Source organism: Colobus angolensis, unplaced genomic scaffold (assembly GCF_000951035.1).
Source record: "Colobus angolensis palliatus isolate OR3802 unplaced genomic scaffold, Cang.pa_1.0 Scaffold203, whole genome shotgun sequence".
Lineage (NCBI taxonomy): Eukaryota > Metazoa > Chordata > Mammalia > Primates > Cercopithecidae > Colobus > Colobus angolensis.
In genome coordinates, this window is record NW_012115189.1 from 4,433,582 (window position 1) to 4,453,274 (window position 19,693).

The following is a 19,693-nucleotide window of genomic DNA, read 5'->3' on the forward strand; positions in this document are numbered from 1 at the left end:
AAGTGGTGGGATTACAGGCGTGAGCCACCGCACACGGCCAACTCTGAGCATTTTTAGGCACTAATGTTCCAAGTGCCTGAGATTCCAAATAGGAAAGTGCTATTTTAAATGACTCTTTAAGCTACCATTACAGATAACTGTAAGAAATATTCAGGCCTGAAAAAATGTTCATTCATCACCAAAATGTGAATCACTTCTAATTGATTTACTATTTCTGCTCTTCTGCTAATAACAGAATTTTGTCACTATCCACAAACATTCCAGAACACTTGTCTTACAGAACAGAGAAGCAGTTGTCTGTAGTAAAAACACTCTGAATTTCCCTTACATGTCACACTGTAGAAAGGAAACAAAATGCATTTATTTTCTCAACTATCTTGCCTGTGATAGTCTGTGTATGATACAATTTATAGAAAACTAGAATGCTAGAGTCCCTACAGACTTCAAAGATAAACTGGCCCACAGATTTCTTTGTAAGCTGAAGCCCGTTGGCGAATCTGATGGGAGCTATGAACCATTCTCTCTCCAGAAAAAAGTACATGTATACCAAACATTGTATTCACTTCCCAGCATTTTAGAGATACCCCCTGAAGCCAACCTAGGCTAAGACCCCAGACTGACAACTCTGATCTAATTCCACTGCTTCATTTTACATATGGAGACACCAAGTTCCAAACAGGGGATGTGGCTTGGCCATAGTTGCTCGGCAGAAACCATGGGCAGAGTAAACTAGATGAAACTGAAAATGATGCAGATAGTAACTCTGAACCATCACAAAGCAGGCCTATCATTTTGCTAGGAAAGGAGAAAAGGTGAAGTGTTTCGAGAGGAGAGCTTTCTTTCATTTTAGGGTTCTGGTTGAGCTTCTCACTGGTTTTCTTCATTTTGCCTTCAAGCCAGGCCCATCCGTGACTCAAGGCTACCTTTTCTTATGTTTGCTTCTGTAAATCAGTAAGACCTGAATAACCTGGCCACATTCAGAAAGGAGGGCAATTATGAGAGTGTGAAGTAGAAACCAGTTTTAAGGAACTCTAAGAGTTCTAAAGAACTCTAATTTGGTCACATAATGGATATTTAAGAAGTATTCTGAATCAAAGACTGCTCATATATTTAAGGAAGTGGCAGTCTACTAAAGTGTTACCGAGTAAAAGTCCTAGAGACTTGCTTTAACGATTAGATGGAACACATTTTCAACTACTGCATTCATCTGTACACTTGCAAATGGCGCATTCTCTTAAGAACTAAAATATTCATTCCGGGATTTTGCATTTGTGTTTAGTTCATTGCAAGTTTATTGAATATATTTCGAATTCAATTCAACAAATATTCTTAGGACATTCCAACGTGATGGAATGAAAATATGCACGTATTTTGGAGTCACTAAGATCCAAATTCAAATACTGGATCTGCTTTATCTAGACATATGATTACTGGGCTCATTACTTAAGGGTCTCTGCGTTTCCCCATCTGTAAAGTGGGAATAATACCACCTACTATGCAAATTGGCTGAGAAAATTAGCAATATATATTATGTACATATACTATATGTCTATTGTAAAGGAGCTAATGCAGTATCTGGCAAACATTATGGATTCCATAAAATGGTAATACTTAAAATAATGATTATTTATCAAATATCTACAAAGGACAAACTGCATCCTAGACCCTTCTCTAAAATCTGAATTCATAACATCAAAATGAATGAGGATTTAATTCATTCTTAACATGACTCGAATACCTGCTAAGATTCTGACATATTAAAAACTATAACCATTATAAATGAGAAGGCCACTGTTCAAATGACTAGCTTTGCTACAGTACCACTGTCAGTTTTTTGACCCAAAGGAAATTTACAATACCACTGGTGGCTTTTAAATCTTCAGATAAAAACTGTGTTTTAAAGTAACAGAACAATAAGACAGCAATATAGTTGTTTCTCAATGACTAAAATCTTACGTTACATATTATGGTTCAGTATTAATGTGCTTTCACACTACCTACTGAGTTTTCAGACTGCATCTACTTATCATTTTCAAATTGCTATCACTCTCTTTTTCATGGGAGATTTCTTACAAATTCCTTAGAGAAACCACAAATTTACAGTGGAAACTTTTTCTTGATTCCTTTTTTATCTTTTTAAGAATAAACCTATTCAACAGGTAAATCTAAATACTTTTTAGCAGTTCTAAATGTAGAGAATTCATGAGTTCTTATTGTAATTAAAAAGGAACATACAAAGCAATTAGTCACTTATAAAACCCACGTTCAACCTTCAAAATAATGACTAACTTGATAGGAGAGGCAAGACTTCTTTAATTAAATACTAAAGTCTAGCCATTTGAGATAAGCAAAGCAGGTTATGTAATTATCTTCTGCACTCACAATATCTTTTTCTCCCTCTTGGAAATATATTATTTTTCAGCAACAGAACATACGACAAAAAAAGTTACTGTACTGTAGAAATCACTCTAACCACAAGCTAAGTTTTTGGCTAAGAGTTAAACTTCATTCATTTGGGTTTCACTAGTTTCATAAAGAGAAAAAGTGATTAACCCTAGTGTAAGTAAAATTCCCTTGAGAATATATTAGATTCTTAAGAAAACAAAACAGTAAGCAACCTTAGGTACTCATATAAATCCTTGGGGTGTTAACTAAAAAGCATTCCTAGCCATGCTAGAATAGGATTCTCAAACTTGAACACTGATTACCTTTTTGAGAGCTCTCCAACAGGTGTGCTCCGAAGTACTGGAAGATACAGGAGAGTTTGATACACATTCCGAGAAAGATGGGGTGGCTCCTTTACGTGCATGGGTCCATCTAGCACAATCACTATTCAGCACGGGACTACATTTCCCAGGCCACCTCACCTCCAGGTGCAGCTACGTGACTAGTGCTCAACAAAGGAATATGAGAAAAGATGGTGCTTTACTTCAAGGCGACTGTGATTAAGAAGTAAGGTGCAGACAACTGTAAGATGGTGTTACAGGATGAATTATGTCCCCTCAAAAATTACATGGTGAAGTCCTAACCCCCAGTACCTCAGAAAGTGACCTTATTTGAAAATAGGACCATTACAGATGTAATTAGTTAAGATGAGGTCATACTGGAATACAGTGTGCCCCTAATCCAATATGACTGCTGTCCTTATAAAAAGGGAAAATTTGGATACAGGCAGGAAAAGAGGGAAGATGATGTGAAGAGACTCAGGAAAAGGTGACCATCTACAAGCCAAGGAGCAAGGGCCTGGAACAGATCTTGCCTCACAGTCTGCAGAAGAAACCAACCCTGCTGACACCTTGATCTCGCACTCCTAGTCTTCAGAACTGTGTGACCACACATTTCTGCTGTTCAAGCCACCTAGTCTGTGGTACTCTGTTACAGCAGCCTGAGCAGATGAAATAGTTGGTACGGCAGAAGACGGAAGGCACCTGAGTTCAGGATTCCTGAATCACCTCTCAATAAAAGCACTTCACTGATCAGAAATACTTCCACTGGGCTGAGAGCTAAGCAAGAAAGGAAACTTGGTGTGTAAAACCATTGAATTTTGAGGGCTTATCTGTTATACCAGCTGTCATTACCTACTATAGGCCCTAATTAATTTAAGTGGCAAGTAATTTTAAATTATTTTACATGAAAGCAAATATGGACCTATCACATATCACCGGGAACAATCCATGTAAAATTTTAGGATTAAAAACACTTCAAAGAAAATTTGAATTTACAGGAATATACTTTGGGGTAAATTCTCTCAAATCCTCCATAGGGTATAAATTTACTCTCTTCTGCCAATAGAAGTAGAATTTCCTCAAGAATATTAAATAAGTCACGATGTCAAAATTGCTGGAACTTCAATTACACTATATAATCCACTTAATTTTTTTTTTTTTTAAATTAAGAGGAGCATTTCTCTCAAGTAGCCCAAGTTTGTAAAAATTTTACTTGGGTACTAAGGATTAGAACACCATAAAATGAGTTCTCAGCCTTTTCCAAAGGTCTCAATATTTTTATAATCAATCTGAAAAGAAGTCACTAGGTACAGAATACCTTCTGTTCGAATACGGACAAAAAATGTACCCCCTTTTATGACAGGGTAACTAATACGGAATAAATACTGGATACCATTTTCCATTTTTGGTTTCTGACATGAAGAAAAAGTGAAAAGATAACTATCCTCGCTAAGACTTATAGTTCAAAATACCTCAAAAGCCGAGCTGGCAGCTGGCTTCTCATGTTTATAGAAAATCTAGGATGATTCAGCCTGAGCTCAGAGCTCAATTTAGATCACAGCATCTGGATTCAAAACACATGTGAGATGTGGCAGTTGATTTTCAGGTCATGACTGATCCAAGACAGAGATTGCAGACCACTCACCAGCATTATTCCAAACGGAGAAAGTGCCTGAGAGAAATAGAAGCCTCAAAGGTATTTGGAAGCCCACTCTGAACTGTTAGGGAACAGGTAACATCAGCATTTTCTGCATCCAGCAGCTTTAAGCAGGTGCCACAGAAGCCAAGGGTAAGGTGGCCTGAGGATGACACTGAACAGCTTTGTCATGACATTCAGCTTTGCCATGGTCAGAAACATCCCTCACCCATGACTTCTTTCCTGAAGTGGCTATTGTTCAGATTAAACTACAGGAATCTGGTAATAAATTGGAAAACCTCTGACAGCACACACTTCCTACTAAGATCTGTGTTTAACTTTGGTTTGTTTCAAAGAGAAAAACTATAGTAAAGAAAAAGGAAAAACAAATGTAAATGCCTTTTTTCTTGATGAGAAGAAATCATAGCTACAGTAATTCTAATATAAACTACACCATGAAATCTAAAAAAAGAGCAGAAAATCCCCAGCTCAGTTTCAATCTCTATCGGAATTCACCTTGAGCCTTCCTTGATTTTCCTTGGATATGATATGTCCAGATGTGGGTGATTCTGCAGCTATGGATTTTATGTGCAATAAAATAATGCTTCTCCTGCTGCTTTTCCTCACCTATCCCCTCCCCCATCCCTCTTCCTCTCTCTCCTTCTTGTCTCTTTGTTGTGAATGTCAGGGCTGTCAGTGTCACAGTCTGACATGATTAGCGTTTCTGACATTACACCAAGAAGCAGACAGAGAGCAAGGAGAGCGGTTGGAGGGGAAGGCAGTTATGAGTAGCCATTTAAAGAAGTCCAAGAAATAAACAAGCCCAATCTCCTTTCTCTGAGATTCCTTGATGACAGGGCAGTTTATAAATCACCTTGGATTTTTCTCATTTATCTTATTAGTCTGTTTTCCTGTTCCTCTGGAGATCCCTAAGGTGTGGATCTATTCTGTGAGATCAAAGCCAGCGGCTCTAATAACAGATAAGACAGAATTCGTGATTCAGCGGATTCTAAGGCTGTGAAGTGTAATAATCAGCACACTTCGGGAAGATAGCGCCAGTCCATTTCGAGTATTGATTCGCTGCACTTTGTCACTCTAATGATGTTATCTCATTAAAAGAGATAAATGCCTCACTGTTCTTCTAAGAGCATCTGCTTCTTAGTCTTCTCTCTTTTTCAACAGCATGGCTCTCAGCAGCAGCACATTAAAATCAAATTGAAATCCAATGCAAGGCTTGGCTACAGAGCTGCTTAAGGTATCTTTTTAATTGCTTTTTCCTACTCTCAACCTCCTTCCAGCTCCTCCACTACAGTCCATCAAAGAAACAAGCAATATAAAGAGAAATAGATGTAGAAAGTAATCATAATAGAAAGCATTTTCTGAGTGTCTGTTACATAGGGACTCCACTGTGTCAACATTTAACGTATTTCTACCTTGTTAGATAGGTAGAACAATCCTCAGTTTGCAAATAAAAAAACAGAGTTTGATGTTAGGTAACTTGTCCAAGATTATGAAGGTAGCGAGAGAATGAGCCACAATTTGAACAAGGGTCCATCCAATCCAAGTACTTTTTTTTTTCTTTTTAATCTCCATTTAATTCATGGAACAAATAAGAAAATATGATTGCAACTTGATTAGAATAGGTGAAAAAATGTAAAAGAGGGTAGCAATTATTATTCAGCCTGCTAATAGCCAGGAACATAATGCCATAGGTTTTGTTTCAACAGATTTATTATTAAATAAAAAGGTAGCAATTTTTCATAATGAATGTTTTATACATTATTCCTTTGTGTATCAGGCCTCTAAAGTACACATTATTAAAGTCTATTAAAGTCTGTATTTAGCATTACTAATGTGCCTTTGGGGAAATTATTACAATGAAACAGCATCAGTCTTTCACAAAATTTCAATTGTTTAATATTCCTCTTCTTATCTTCAATACACATGTCTATTTTTAGCTATAATCAGACCTCATCCCAAATGCTGTAATCCCAGCCTAGAGCTGTCACAGCAAATTGTTTATGAGTTGGATTTAAGAAATAACAAGAAACGTAGATATTGTTAATCTCACCCAACAGTGTTTTTTTCATGATTGGTTGCAGTTTTCCTACTGTTCTAATTAACAGGTGCTCCTTGATCACTATGACATGTGATGATACTTTATCTCTCTGGCTAGGGTTGGTTATCTTAATTAATTGCTTATATTTATATCTAACTGAGACTAGCCTCAAGATAATGCCACTCTATTAAAGTTTGAGAGTGGTAAGAAATTACAAAATTATTCCACTAAAAAAAAAAATAGAAAAGAAAACCAAATAAACCAGAAGAACATATAAACTATGATTAGTCAAATCAAATCTCTGCATTTGAAAGTAAACATCATTTACTAGATGTCTACTAGACTAGAAATACGTGTCTTCTGAACAGTAACTGAGGAGTTTCTGCAAATTATGTATTTATGTATTTATTTTAAATAGGCATCTCTACCTTTTTCTCTAATACATTAATTTTATCACACAGTATGAGATTTTTAAAAAACAAAGCCAATGATGTACATATATTCAAAAGCACAATGTTCTCCGAAAATATAGAAAATACTGCTAGACTTATTTTACGAAGACAAAGGACAATAGGAAGCTGGGAAGAATACCAGCAGCTATACGTTATAAGGCCTCTGTATCACAAAAATGAAGGGAAAATAAAGCCAATCTAAAGTATTAGGTACTTAAATTAATAAGCTGGATTGGAAGCAATCTTTTCATTATAAATTTCCTTTCATACACAGCAATCCCACTGAGGTGATACCTTTGTAAAATCAGGCAAAAATCAACTGTTAATATTCTAAAGATGGACAAACCACAGATTAAGTACCTAAATAATCATGTTTCCAGTCACCAATTAACTAAGTAGAATTCTCTTAATTGTATCTATTAAGGCCTACTAATTGAGAGAAAAAGGGCAAAGTTGAGGACCTGGAGAAAGAAGACAGAAACATTTGTCTGCCTGATTCATAAAGGTCAGAATCCCCTGGCTGCTGTTGTAGGAAACCAGCCATTACCAGTCATGAAGAAAAAGGCAGCAGCACACTTTGAGTATCCAAAGGGCCTCTTTACTGGGGTCGCAAGACTCTTGTGGGCTTAGTCCAACATGATGATATAGGACAAGAACCTATCTGTTCAGTCAACATGCAATTAAAACTCCCGATGAAGGATGGCCCAGGGCAGTCCATTGGTATGGGGCAGGGGGTGCAGAGAAGCGAAGCCTGTTTTAATCAAGAAAATACTAGGCACTCCTCTTTAAATCCTCAAAAAATGAAGATGAACAAGATTTCAAAACCAACAATCACGATGTGTGTGAAAGTACCAGCAATGAGAATGAAGTGGGACTGAATATAATCTTTCCTACAAATGAAACCTGTTTGATGGTGTAAGGAAAATGGATGAGCTGTGGTCAAGAATAGGCTGAGGCAGACATCTAGTCCAGCATGACTCAGCGAGTTTGGAGTGCAGGCACACAGCTCCACGTGTTATATAACCATGCCATGTGAGGTGCATTAAGTAATCACTCATGTGCGCTCATGCTTGACTCAGAGCCACTATTGTCTGTAAAAGGTATAATTACCCTGCTAACGCTGTACATAACGGCTTGCACTCGTGGCTCGTCCCCAGGCTCGCACCCATGGCTTGCTTGTGCGCATGGCTCCCTTGTGCCCAGAGAGAATAAGCCATGTTGAAACGCCCCAAGATTCCTTGACTGGTCTTTCAGCTGCCTGCCACTCGTCCACCGACTTTCCTCCGACCTCATTTAGAATCTGACAGATGGTCAGTAGCTGTAGATGTATTTCAAAGAAGTTATCATGATTCACAGCTAGGCCTCTCAGACTTGAAATTATATTACAGTCATGTCAAAACATATCCTTTCTTCTCTGGGGCCTATAGGGTCTTAACACAAACACAAAGTTCAGCTTTTCTATTCTGAAGCCTTAATTTACCTCCTACCTGTTCAGACTCTCCTTCATCTTTTCTGACATTACCAGGAGATGTTACGTCAGGCCACATGACCCCTTCACTCAAGACAAGGCATTGCCATGTCCATATGACACGGTGGTGGGTGCACAGAGTCTCAGAGCTAGAGCTCACTTTGAGGTGCTCCAGCACAATCATCCATCTGATGCTCAAACTCTCTGTACAAAAAGGTTCAGATTTTCAGCATAAGCCCTGGAACATGAAAGACTGTGATATGGTTTGGCTGTGTCCCCACTCAAATTTCAAACTGCAGCTCCCATCATTCCCACATATCATAGGAGCGACCTGGTAGGAGGTAACTGGTAACTGAATCATGGGGGTATGTCTTTCCCATGCTGTTCTTGTGACAGTGAATACGTCTCATGAGATCTGATGGTTTTATTAAGGGGAGTTCCCCTGCACATGCTCTCTCTTGCCTGCTGTCATGCAAGATGTGACTCTGACTTTGCTCCTCCTCACTTTCCACCATGATTGTGAGGCCTCCCCAGCCATGTAACTGTGAGTCCATTAAACCTCTTTTTGTTTATAAATTACTCAGTCTCAGGTATATCCTTATTAGCAGTGTGAGAACACGTTAATACAGATTACTTCTTGGAGAAGTAGGCACCAGCCAGTGCTTCACCACACACTGCTCTGAGATTTCTTGGTGAGCCATGCAAACAAAGAGAGAGCAACAGAAATACATTTCTGGTTAGGCAGAAAGGAGGAGAAGAGATGGGACTGAAATAGAAGCATTACTGTAGCTCCATAGTCAAGATGACTGTGTACAGAGAGAAGTCTACCTAACTTAGGGAGCAATCCTCTGGAATGTATATGTTTCGTACACATTTATACAAAGACACATTATATGCATGCACACATTTTAAAGGCAAATGGGCATAAATATATTCAGTTAATTCTTTTAAATTTGTCTTATCTCTCTTTCATGCCAAATTGACCCTCTACTCAATTACATGGTAAGTTGTATTTTAAATATGCACTTCCATACCTGTCAGGAGGGAGTTACAGTGCTATTTTCTTCCTGAAACATCATGAATTTCCCAGTATAAGGCAGGTGGAGACACAGTCTGGAGGTCTAACTTGGCCTTTAACATTTCCATGAACCTCACATTCGACAGGACTCAATGTACATGTAACAGAGGGGCTACAGTGGCCTGGTGCCAGCAATGTTTCACAAACTCTATAAAAATGAAATTTTTTTGAAGAGCTAAGGGAAATTATATCTTAAAAATGTAGAAAGTGAGAACAGAAGTGCTACAATGTCCAAGGGCACTCACTGACCAGGACTGAGGGTCCAGATTCTTGTTAGAGGAAAGCCTGCCACATATATCTAACTCAGTGGTTCTCAAATTCATCTCACGACCCTTTTACAGGCTCACAAATGATCGCAGACCCTAAAGAGCTTTTGTTTATGTGAGTTATTTCTATCAATGTTTATCATACTAGAGGTTAAGCTCAAGAAAGTTCTGGAACATGAAAACACAGGCACACATCCCAGAAGTGATGCCATTGCATGTCACAGTCTCTTGAAACATCACTGTGTACAGTCAAGAGAGAAAGGGTGAAAAAGGTAAATCATATCTTAGTATTATTATAAAAATGGCTTTTATCTTGCAGGCAGACACCCTGAAAGGGTATAAGAGTGTCCCTCCCAAGGGTCCCCAAACCATAGTTTGGGAACCACTGGTCTAGTTCAAACTTGTACACATCAGCAGTGTCTTTGAACACGTAAATGAAGAAATGGCACAGTACTGAGTAAGAGGATGTACTGTTCATTTTAAAAAACTGAGCCACTGAATCAAAGGATGGCATCTTTTTCTAGAGCATTTCTCTACTCACTACTGCCCCCAAACCATTAGTATATTAAAATGATCCTTCCTGGTAATATGCCAAGCAGAATGACCCTAGGTCCAAATCTCTGTTTTGACCACTCTGTTTTCTATCTGCTTACAAAATATCTTCATCCATTTGCACCTTGAATGCAAAACAGCTAAAATAGTACTTATTTTTTAAATGTTTGGTTTCTTTTCTAGTTGTTAATGAAATACACAAATATTGTAGAAAAGCTGAAAATACCAAAAAGTATTTTTTAAAAAAGAAAGAAATGTGTCCTGTTTCCACCCTCTGGGAAAGCCATGGTCATCATTCTGGGTAATAGCCTTCTGGTCTTTTTATCATGCATATTTTAAAAATGCAGTGAAGTTCTTTTTTTTTTTGTTTTTGTTTTTGTTTTTGAGACAGAGTCTCACTCTGTCACCCAGGCTGGAGTGCAGTGGCACGATCTCGGCTCACAGCAAGCTCTGCCTCCCGGGTTCATGCCATTCTCCTGCCTCAGCCTCTTGAGCAGCTGGGATTACAGGCGCCCGCCACCACACCTGGCTAATTTTTTGTATTTTTAGTAGAGACAGGGTTTCACTGTGGTCTCGATCTCCTGACCTCATGATCTGCCCGCCTCAGCCTCCCAAAGTGCTAGGATTACAGGCATGAGCCACCGTGCCCCACCGTGAAGTTCATATTTTAAAGATACTTAGTATATTTTATTTTAAAAATATTTTTAGTGTGAAAGAAATGCACATTGCTTAAGAAAATCTAGAACACACAAGCAAAATAAAGATAATGCTCATAATATGTTGATATGTATAAGCAATCTTTATTCTGTGTGCATACTGTACCTTTTTAAAAAAAAATGAAATAATGATCAGACTGCACATACTGTTATATAACTTATCTTCTTCGCAATTTATTTAGAACATCTTTTTATGTCACTCAGTATTCCTCAATCCCTCCTTGGCATTTTCATTGTATGGCTGTACCATGGTTATTACCTTCAAAAATTACTATTTTAAGAATATTGTGATGAACATCTTAGCCAAACTTCTGCACACATCCATGGTGGTTCTCTTTGAGTTAATGTCGTAGAAATGCAAATTCTGGGACAAAAGGTGTGTCAATTTTTTAAGAGTTGATATACCTTATTTAAGTCCCCTTAAGAAACGTGTTCTTTCACTGACTGTGTATGAGAGAGCCTGATGTTCCCTATTCCCAACTTCACTGGGTAAATGTTACAAATCCTCATCAATTGTATAGGTGAAAAATTCTATCTCATCATTTTAATTTGAGCATCAATTTCCTTTGATTGCTGTTGAGATTGAACATTTTTCTTCCATTTTATTGATCATATTTCTTTCTTTGTTGGTCTTACCTTTCTGTTCTTTGCCCATTTTCTACTAGTGTAATTACCTTTATCTCATAAATCTATATAATTTGTAAGAACGCTTAATAACTCTTTCTCATATATGGGTAAATACTGCCCCAGCTTGTCTTTTATCTTTTAGAACAGTTCAGAATGTCTTTTGATTGAAAGAAGTTCTGAAGTGTTACAAAGCTAAGTACATTCTCTTCCTTGATAGTTTCTGACAGTAAAAATTAATAACGCCTTCTTTATTCTAAGATCATTTAATTTTTAGTTGTATTTTCTTCCACGTCACTAGTTTAAACCTTGCAATAGCTCTTCAAAGTCTGCCACAAGGAGGACCTGGCCAATGCCTTCAGAAAAATGACTGTTAAGGCTTATTAAATATAGATTGGACATTTGGTGAAACAAACCATTGAGGGTGTCCTGGAAAGGAGAGGAGAGAGATCTTTTATGTTTATTATTTGCCAATTCCTTATGCTACCTCTAGTAGCTCTGTTAACTTGCTCTTTGACTATAAGAAGTTTAAAATGAAAAAAGTGTTGACATTAGTTTTATGTTAAAATATTAAACCAGTGGGTATGATGACTCTTCTTACCTTTGCCAGAACAGCAGCTGTCTTAGATAGAAAAGACCTTTGTTATATTCACTAATGTATTTCTTGCAAGCACAGTGCATGGCATATAGTATCCACTTGACAAATATGTGTTGGAGCTGATGTTTTACCAACTAGAGCTATGTATATGCCAGGTTTGGGGTGAGTGAGGCAGGGATAATAAAGTCTGGACTTCACAGCTTCATATGAAGGAGGTGCATTGTAAGAAAAACTCCAAATGAAGGTAGAAACTAAATTTCAGTTTTACTTTTTAGTTCACTGTAGAGATATTGATCTGCGTGTAAACATGAAACTGCCTCAGACCTGGGACAGTAGGATGTGGTGCTGAATACTGGAAAATATTCAGAGAAAAAAAATTCTGCTAGGCAGATCATTAAGCAAAACAGTGGCATCCACCCACTAAAAGAGACAAGAGGCACTACTTTACTTCATTTTGATGTTTTGGCATTTGTCCAAAGCAATAAAAATCAGATCCGGCTTGATCTGAACATAACAAGGAAGAAACAGTTCTCAAGAAGATTCTTTTTCACGATGGGGGAAGGGAGAGGGTCATTTTGTACAACAATGGAAAAATCAATTATTTTTCAATCAGGTGGAGTGTCCTCATAAATTTAAAGCACAGAACAGCATGTGACATGCCTTTATAAAAAACAGCGACCACAAGGGAGACGAGTAAAGGATCATAATCCTAAGGTTGCTACTAAGAAGGAAAGATCTTTCAAGGGGAGAACAACACTTTTCTTGCTAGTGTGTTTTCTGTGAATGTACGCAGCAGTCGGTATGCACTGAATATACATCATTCTGCACAATTTGCCTCTACAGAATCCTGTTCAATTGGCTTCCCATTTGGCTATGGTTTTTAAGTGATACAACTGAAATCTTTTCTCTCTAGCATGATAATGCAGCAGTAACACAAATAAACTCGAAACTGGCAAATATACTATATGTAATATATATTTATACATATTAGCAAGAAAATAACCAAGAAAGTAGTAGAAATACTTTTGACAGAATTTAAAAGTTAAATTTTGGCCAGGTGTGGTGGTTTACACCAAGTGGCTTAATCCCAGCATTTTGGGAGGTTGAGGTGGGAAGATTGCTTGAGTCCAAGAGTTCCAGACAAGCCTGGGGTAACATGGTGAAACCCCATCTCTACAAAAAATACAAAAATTAGCCAGGTATGTTGGCACACACCTGTCGTCCCCACTACTCAGGAGGCTGAGGTGGGAGGATTGCTTGAGTCTGGGAGGTTGAGCACTACAGCCTGGGTGATAGAGCAAGACCCTGTCTCTCTCTCAAAAAAAAAAAAAAAAAAAAAAAGTTAAATTGCAATTATGAAGTTTTTGATCAACATAAAGATTGGAAAGTCAGCTCCTGCAAAAAGCTGCGAAGAATGTATGAACATTGGAAGGATGGTCAAGTCTGCATGAGGGTTTGGGAGAATGCATACCCTGGGAAAATACGTGCCCCACAATTTCCTTAATACGTAAGGCTCAGAATTTACAACCATTAATGCCTGTTTACAAATTTAAAAGGTGAATAAATAAATATGAGGCTGTCTACTCTGTGTAAACCCATGAGTCTGTTATCATATTCCATGTACACTGACATATTTCCTGCAGACTGGCCTCCGGGATGACAGCAGATTCATGATGGGCCTTATACACAGGAATGCCCTCTGTTTCTGTTTTTAGCCAGCAGTGATATACCAACATGCTAGCTATCCGAAGGCCAGAAGTGTACCCTTTCTAGTGTTTCCTCAGATCCTGGCACAGATCGGAGTTCAAGAAGGTGAGGAATGAAGGCCCTACCTGGTGGACAGTAACTCATGAGGTATCAGGGTAGTCCTGTTAAATTAGTGCAGCCAACCGCTAATCCCTTTGTGCCATGGGGTTTGGGGATTTTGTGTTTTCTAGAGGGATGGTCCGCAATGGATTCAAAAGAGAGCTGTCAATGTCTAACTGCAATCAGCATCGCCCTAGCACTTCACAGGAATAACAAGGACCCTAGAACACCAGGGCCACCCTCCATCCGTACACTTCCCTAACTGAAGTGCCCCATCAGTGAGCTGGGGTTTAGGAAGAAAGGAGAGCATTACAGTGTGTGTCTGAGGAAGAGGAGAGTGCACAATTCAAATGTCTCCAACTTTCTAGGAACAAATCCACTTAGAAGAACGTCAGTCACACCCACAACAATATTTCTAGCACTCCAACTAACACCATAATGGAGGAGGAGATTCTCTGGTTTTATTTATGCTGAGAAGAGCTATTTCCTCCCCAGAGAGTGACCTATTCTTTGTCTTATGCCAAGAAAGGCATAAGAAAAATGCTGACCTATGAAGGTGACACATCGTGCTTAATCACTACTTTCAATTAAAACAATATAAAATAAAGCACGTACTGAGCCACTCAGGCAGAACATAATATCCCAAGCAACAGACACACCTACTGAGACTTGACATTTCTGAGGAGTCTGGTTCCCAGCTGTGTGTGGAGAGTGAATCCATGACAGTAGATGTTGGGTTGCTCTGGAGAAACTTAGGGCGGAGCTGTCACAGCAAACTGCATTTGCTGATAACAGATTTCCAAAAAGTTGCCTTAGCTTTTCAATACACCAAACTCCAAATACTAGGAGCCAAAAGAGGTTTGCAGCCATGGATCTCCCCTCCTCCCCACCTCCAGTCATGACCCTGGGGCAGAACACCTGCTTACTTTCCAGTATTCCAACAGCTCACTTCTCAAACGCGGCTTAACGCCATCAAGCTGGGGTGGGGTTGAAGTGGGAAAACTCAGTTCTGATTTCTTTCTCTTTGGCTAAGCTCAGCCAAACGAAAACTCCTCAGAAACAACTGCTTGTTTTTTTGCTGGTCTCTTCAGATAGGATAAAGCAGCCAGTGTCTCCCATAAAACTTGCAGCTAGGAAAATAGGGTAAGTGCACAGAGGGCTTTTTCAGCTTTCTCCAATCCCTGAAGCTTCCCAGGGCCCTTCCTGCCCACGAGAAGGCTGAGTAAATGACCATGAGAAAAGTCACCACTGGAAGAGGGTCCTTTAGTAGAAGAATTTCAACAAGGTAAATGGAATTTCTAAAGTCTAGAGATTCCATATGCTCTTTTGACAACCAAATCATTAAACAGTGCTGTCCAACTCTACCACAATCCATATAACAGGCCCACAATAACACACCTGTTTTTGTAGGCCTTTGGAAATATCTCTCCCATTTTAAATCCTTTAGTGGCTCATAGGATCTGGCCCTTGCCTCCTTCTCTGGGCTTATATCTGACCACCTTCCACTAGCACAGTAGTTTTCAACCAAGGGGTAATTCTGTCCCTGTATGGGACATTGGGCAATAATCTGAGGACATTTTTGGTTGTCACAATTAGAGTGAAGGGAAGGGGATGCTACAAAAAATCCTAAAATGCAGAAGACAGTCCCTCATTTCAAAGAATTACCTGGTCCAAATATCAAGTGCCAAGGCCGAGAAACCCTGCTCCAGTCATACCAAACTCTTTGCTGGTCTCTGAGCACACCAGGCTTTCTCATATGCTTTTGTGCTTAAACACATTCCTCTACCTGGAATGCCTTGCCCTACCTTCCCTGTCCAGAAAATTACCATTTCTCATCCAGGATCCTACTCAAATGTCGCCTCCTCTACATTGTCCTTCCCAGATTCCCCAGAGTTGGATGTTCCTTTTTCTGTGCCTCCAGAGCTTCTGGTACATACCTTGTTAGAACACACTCGCTATGCTGCCCCAAGATAGTCTGCACATGCTGAAGGCATGTCTCAAGTTGTATTCTTCGTTTATTCCCATAGTGCCCATCTGGTAATAAATCGCCACTCACCAATTTAATCAGGGAATAAATAAAAATGGAAAAGATGCACCCTACATTCTCTTGCAACTATGTCTAAGGGATAATAGTGTCCCCAACATAAAAACAATAGCAGTAAATATGTATCAAGTGCTTGTAATGTGGACAGGCACTATATTAAGCACTGGTACATGTAGTAACTCATTTCATCCTTACAATAATCCTATCAGGTAGGTATCATTATTATCAGCATTTTACAGATGGGGAAATTGAGGAACCAAGAAGTCAGGCCACTTGCCTAGGGTCACTGACACTAGCATCTGGAAAAAGTGATATTTAGTCCCAGGAAATCTAGCCTCAGAGTCTCAATATTCCAATATTCATGCCAAGGCAGTTATGCTAAAACCCAGTATTTCAGCCACTCAGAGGCCCCTGGCAAGTATAAATGACACCTCCAGAGGACTATGCAGTCAGAGTAGCCACTAGCACCTGTGACCCTGCTTGTGGGGGATCACATGACTCTCCAACTCTGAAACGCTTCTGGCAGGAGAAGCAACCTCTTCACATCGTGGAAAGACATATGCATTCCAGAAAATCATGGTACCATAAAGGAAATACAAGTGCTGATTTCTCAAAGTACCTCTTACCTTGTTCATGCTGCAGGGGTGGGAGCAAGGGATCAGACATGTCACAATGCGAGACAGCTCTTGAAGATTCTCCTCAATCCTGGAGCCCTCACTTTCTGAAGCAGACAGCTGCACTGTGAATATAAACAAAGAAGAAATCCATCAGCTGGTGCCCAGGAAGGCACAGAGCACTGCCATGTCCAGTGCCTTGCTGCCATGATGGCAATGATCCAAGTCTGCACTGTCCAACATGGTAGCCACTAGTCAGATGTGGCTATTACTGAGCACTTGAAAAGCAGCTAGTGCAAATGGGGGCTGCCAGGACTCAACAGCTAGAACTTCCACATATTTCCTAGGAGGCAGTGTACCATAAGGGAATTCAGGAGGTCAGCTTTCCATGGGCCAAATGAACTAAACAGTTCAATTCCCCCCAAATGGAAAAACAGTCCACCATGTTTTTATTCATGCTATGTATTCTTTACATGAAATTTTTGATTCATATGAATTACGTTTCAGAGTAAAAGAGTTCTTCTTTGTCTTTTTTTTTTTTTTTTTGACATAGAGTCTCATTCTGTTGCCCAGGCTGGAGTGCAGTGGCATGATCACGGATGGCTGCAGCCTCAACCTTCCGGGCTACAGCAATCCTCCCACCTCAGCCTCCCAAGCAGCTGGGGCTGCAGGCATGCACCACTATGTCTGGCTAATTTTTGTATTTTTTATAGAGACAGGGTTTTGTCATGTTGTCCAAGCTGGTCTCAAACTCCTAAGCTCAAGTGATCCTCCTGCCTTAGCCTTCTAAAGTGCTGGGATTACAGGTGTGAGCCACCATACCTGGCCAGTTTCAAGGTTAATTTGTCAAATATTAGGGGAAAATATTTTAAAAATGACTTCAATTGCTTAAATGGATTTGTAGCCTTTTCCTCTGAAAGGTGTTTACAGGTGGAACTGAGAGGAGAGCAAAACATTGTAAGGCTGCTGATACTCGATTTGTGTATTTTTTTTTAAGTTGCATCTAGGAAGGATTTATACATCTGTACCTTCCCATAATACATGGAATTGGAGGTTTAACTGGAACTGCAGTGCTTTTAAAAATGAAAAATACACTATTTTTAATTATAATATATTAAGAACATAGAAAATGTTCAATAGGAAAATAAAAAAGTACTCATAACCCCACAAGCCCACCATAACCATCTTTAGTTACTAGTAATTAGCCTTGTCTACATTGCAGAATGACATGTCTGCTAACTAAGTTGGGGACATGGAGAATTCCAAAGCTGTATTCCCCATATTAACATCTTTCACTGCTAAGAAAATGATTTTGCAATTTACATTTTCAAAGATAAACTCCTACTCCATGCACATTACTATTCCATGAACATAATATTACTACATTCCTTTTATAAATCAGACGATAGGGAGAGGAAATTGTAAATCACTCCTTGGCTATTTGAAATACAGATTCCAAAGAAAATACCACATTTGGATTAAAAACTTAAATGTAAGACCTAAAACCATAAAAACCCTAGAAGAAAACCTAGGCAATACCATTCAGGACATAGGCATGGGCAAAGACTTCATTACTAAAACACCAAAAGCAATGGCAACAAAAGCCAAAATTGACAAACGGGATTTAATTAAACTAAAGAGCTTCTGCACAGCAAAAGAAACTATCGGCAGAATGAACAGGCAACCTACAGAATGGGAGAAAATTTTTGCAATCTATCCATTGGACAAAAGGCTAACATCCAGAATCTACAAAGAGCTTAAACAAATTTACAAGAAAAAAAACCCGTCAAAAACTGGGCAAAGGATATAAACAGACACTTCTCAAAAGAAGACATTTATGCAGCCAACGAGCTTATGAAAAAATGCTCATCATCATTGGTCATTAGAGAAATACAAATCAAAACCACAATGAGATACCATCTCACACCAGTTAGAATGGCAATCATTAAAAAGTCAGGAAACAACAGGTGCTGGAGAGGACGTGGAGAAATAGGAACACTTTTACACTCTTGGTGGGAGTGTAAACTAGTTCAACCATTGTGGAAGACAGTGTGGCGACTCCTCAAGGATCTAGAACTAGAAATACCATTTGACCCAGCAATCCCATTACTGGGTATATACCCAAAGGATTATAAATCATTCTACTATAAAGACACATGCAGATATATGTTTATTGCAGCACTGTTCACAATAGCAAAGTCCTAAAACCAACCCAAATGCCCATCTATGATAGACTGAATAAAGAAAATGTGGCACATATACACCATGGAAAGGTATGCAGCCATAAAAAAGGATGAGTTCATGTCCTTTGCAGGGACACAGAGGGAACCGGAAACCATCATTCTCAGCAAAGTAACACTAGGAGAGAAAACCAAACACTGAGTGTTCTCACTCATAAGTGGGAGTTGAACAATGAGAACACATGGACACAGGGAGGGGAACATCACACACTGGGGCCTATCAGGGGGTGGGGGATTAGGGGAGGGATAGCATTAGGAGAAATCCCTAACGTAAATGATGAGTTGATGGGTGCAACAAACCAACATGGTACATGTATACCTATGTAATAAACCTGCACATTGTACACATGTACCCCAGAACTTAAAGTATAATAATAAAAAAAGAAAATACCACATTCAGTCATAGCAACAGCATATTCTAACAATAAGGTACAACATGGAGAGCTCCTGGAATTCCAACTTTGTAGCATGAATATATCCAAACATCTCCACATGTACATGATGTCCAGGTAATCATGGCTTCAAAGTCAAGAAAATTCAATATCTAATTCTAATTGATCTTAAAGTGACTGAAAAAAAAAATAATGCATATAACTTTTACTCTTTCGATTTCTAGAAGCAGGTGCTAATAAATTTCTTAGTTTTAAAGTAGAACTTCATACATGCTGTTTCCTTTTCAATGTATGTATCAATCCATTTAAAAACTACAGCCCAGAACTTAACTGGAAAGCTTGCCCAAATGCCTAGCAAAGATGCCTCATGTCACAATTCAATTTCTATGTACACATTGGTATCAACACAGGAAATGTGGGCA

The 19,693-nt window shown here is 38.9% G+C and overlaps 1 protein-coding gene across 3 annotated transcripts in view; it reads right to left on the reverse strand.

Moving 5' to 3' along the window:
• The window catches only part of BACH2 (BTB and CNC homology 1, basic leucine zipper transcription factor 2), a 370,236-nt gene that overhangs the window by 264,312 nt on the left and 86,231 nt on the right, over positions 1-19,693 (reverse strand). For 2 of the 3 annotated variants that reach the window (XM_011941938.1, XM_011941939.1), the window contains one exon: positions 16,652-16,764. The gene's annotated coding sequence lies outside the window, so the exon portion shown is untranslated. Of the gene's footprint in view, positions 1-16,651; positions 16,773-19,693 lie in introns of those variants that run through there. The other variant, XM_011941937.1, reaches the window with a different exon arrangement.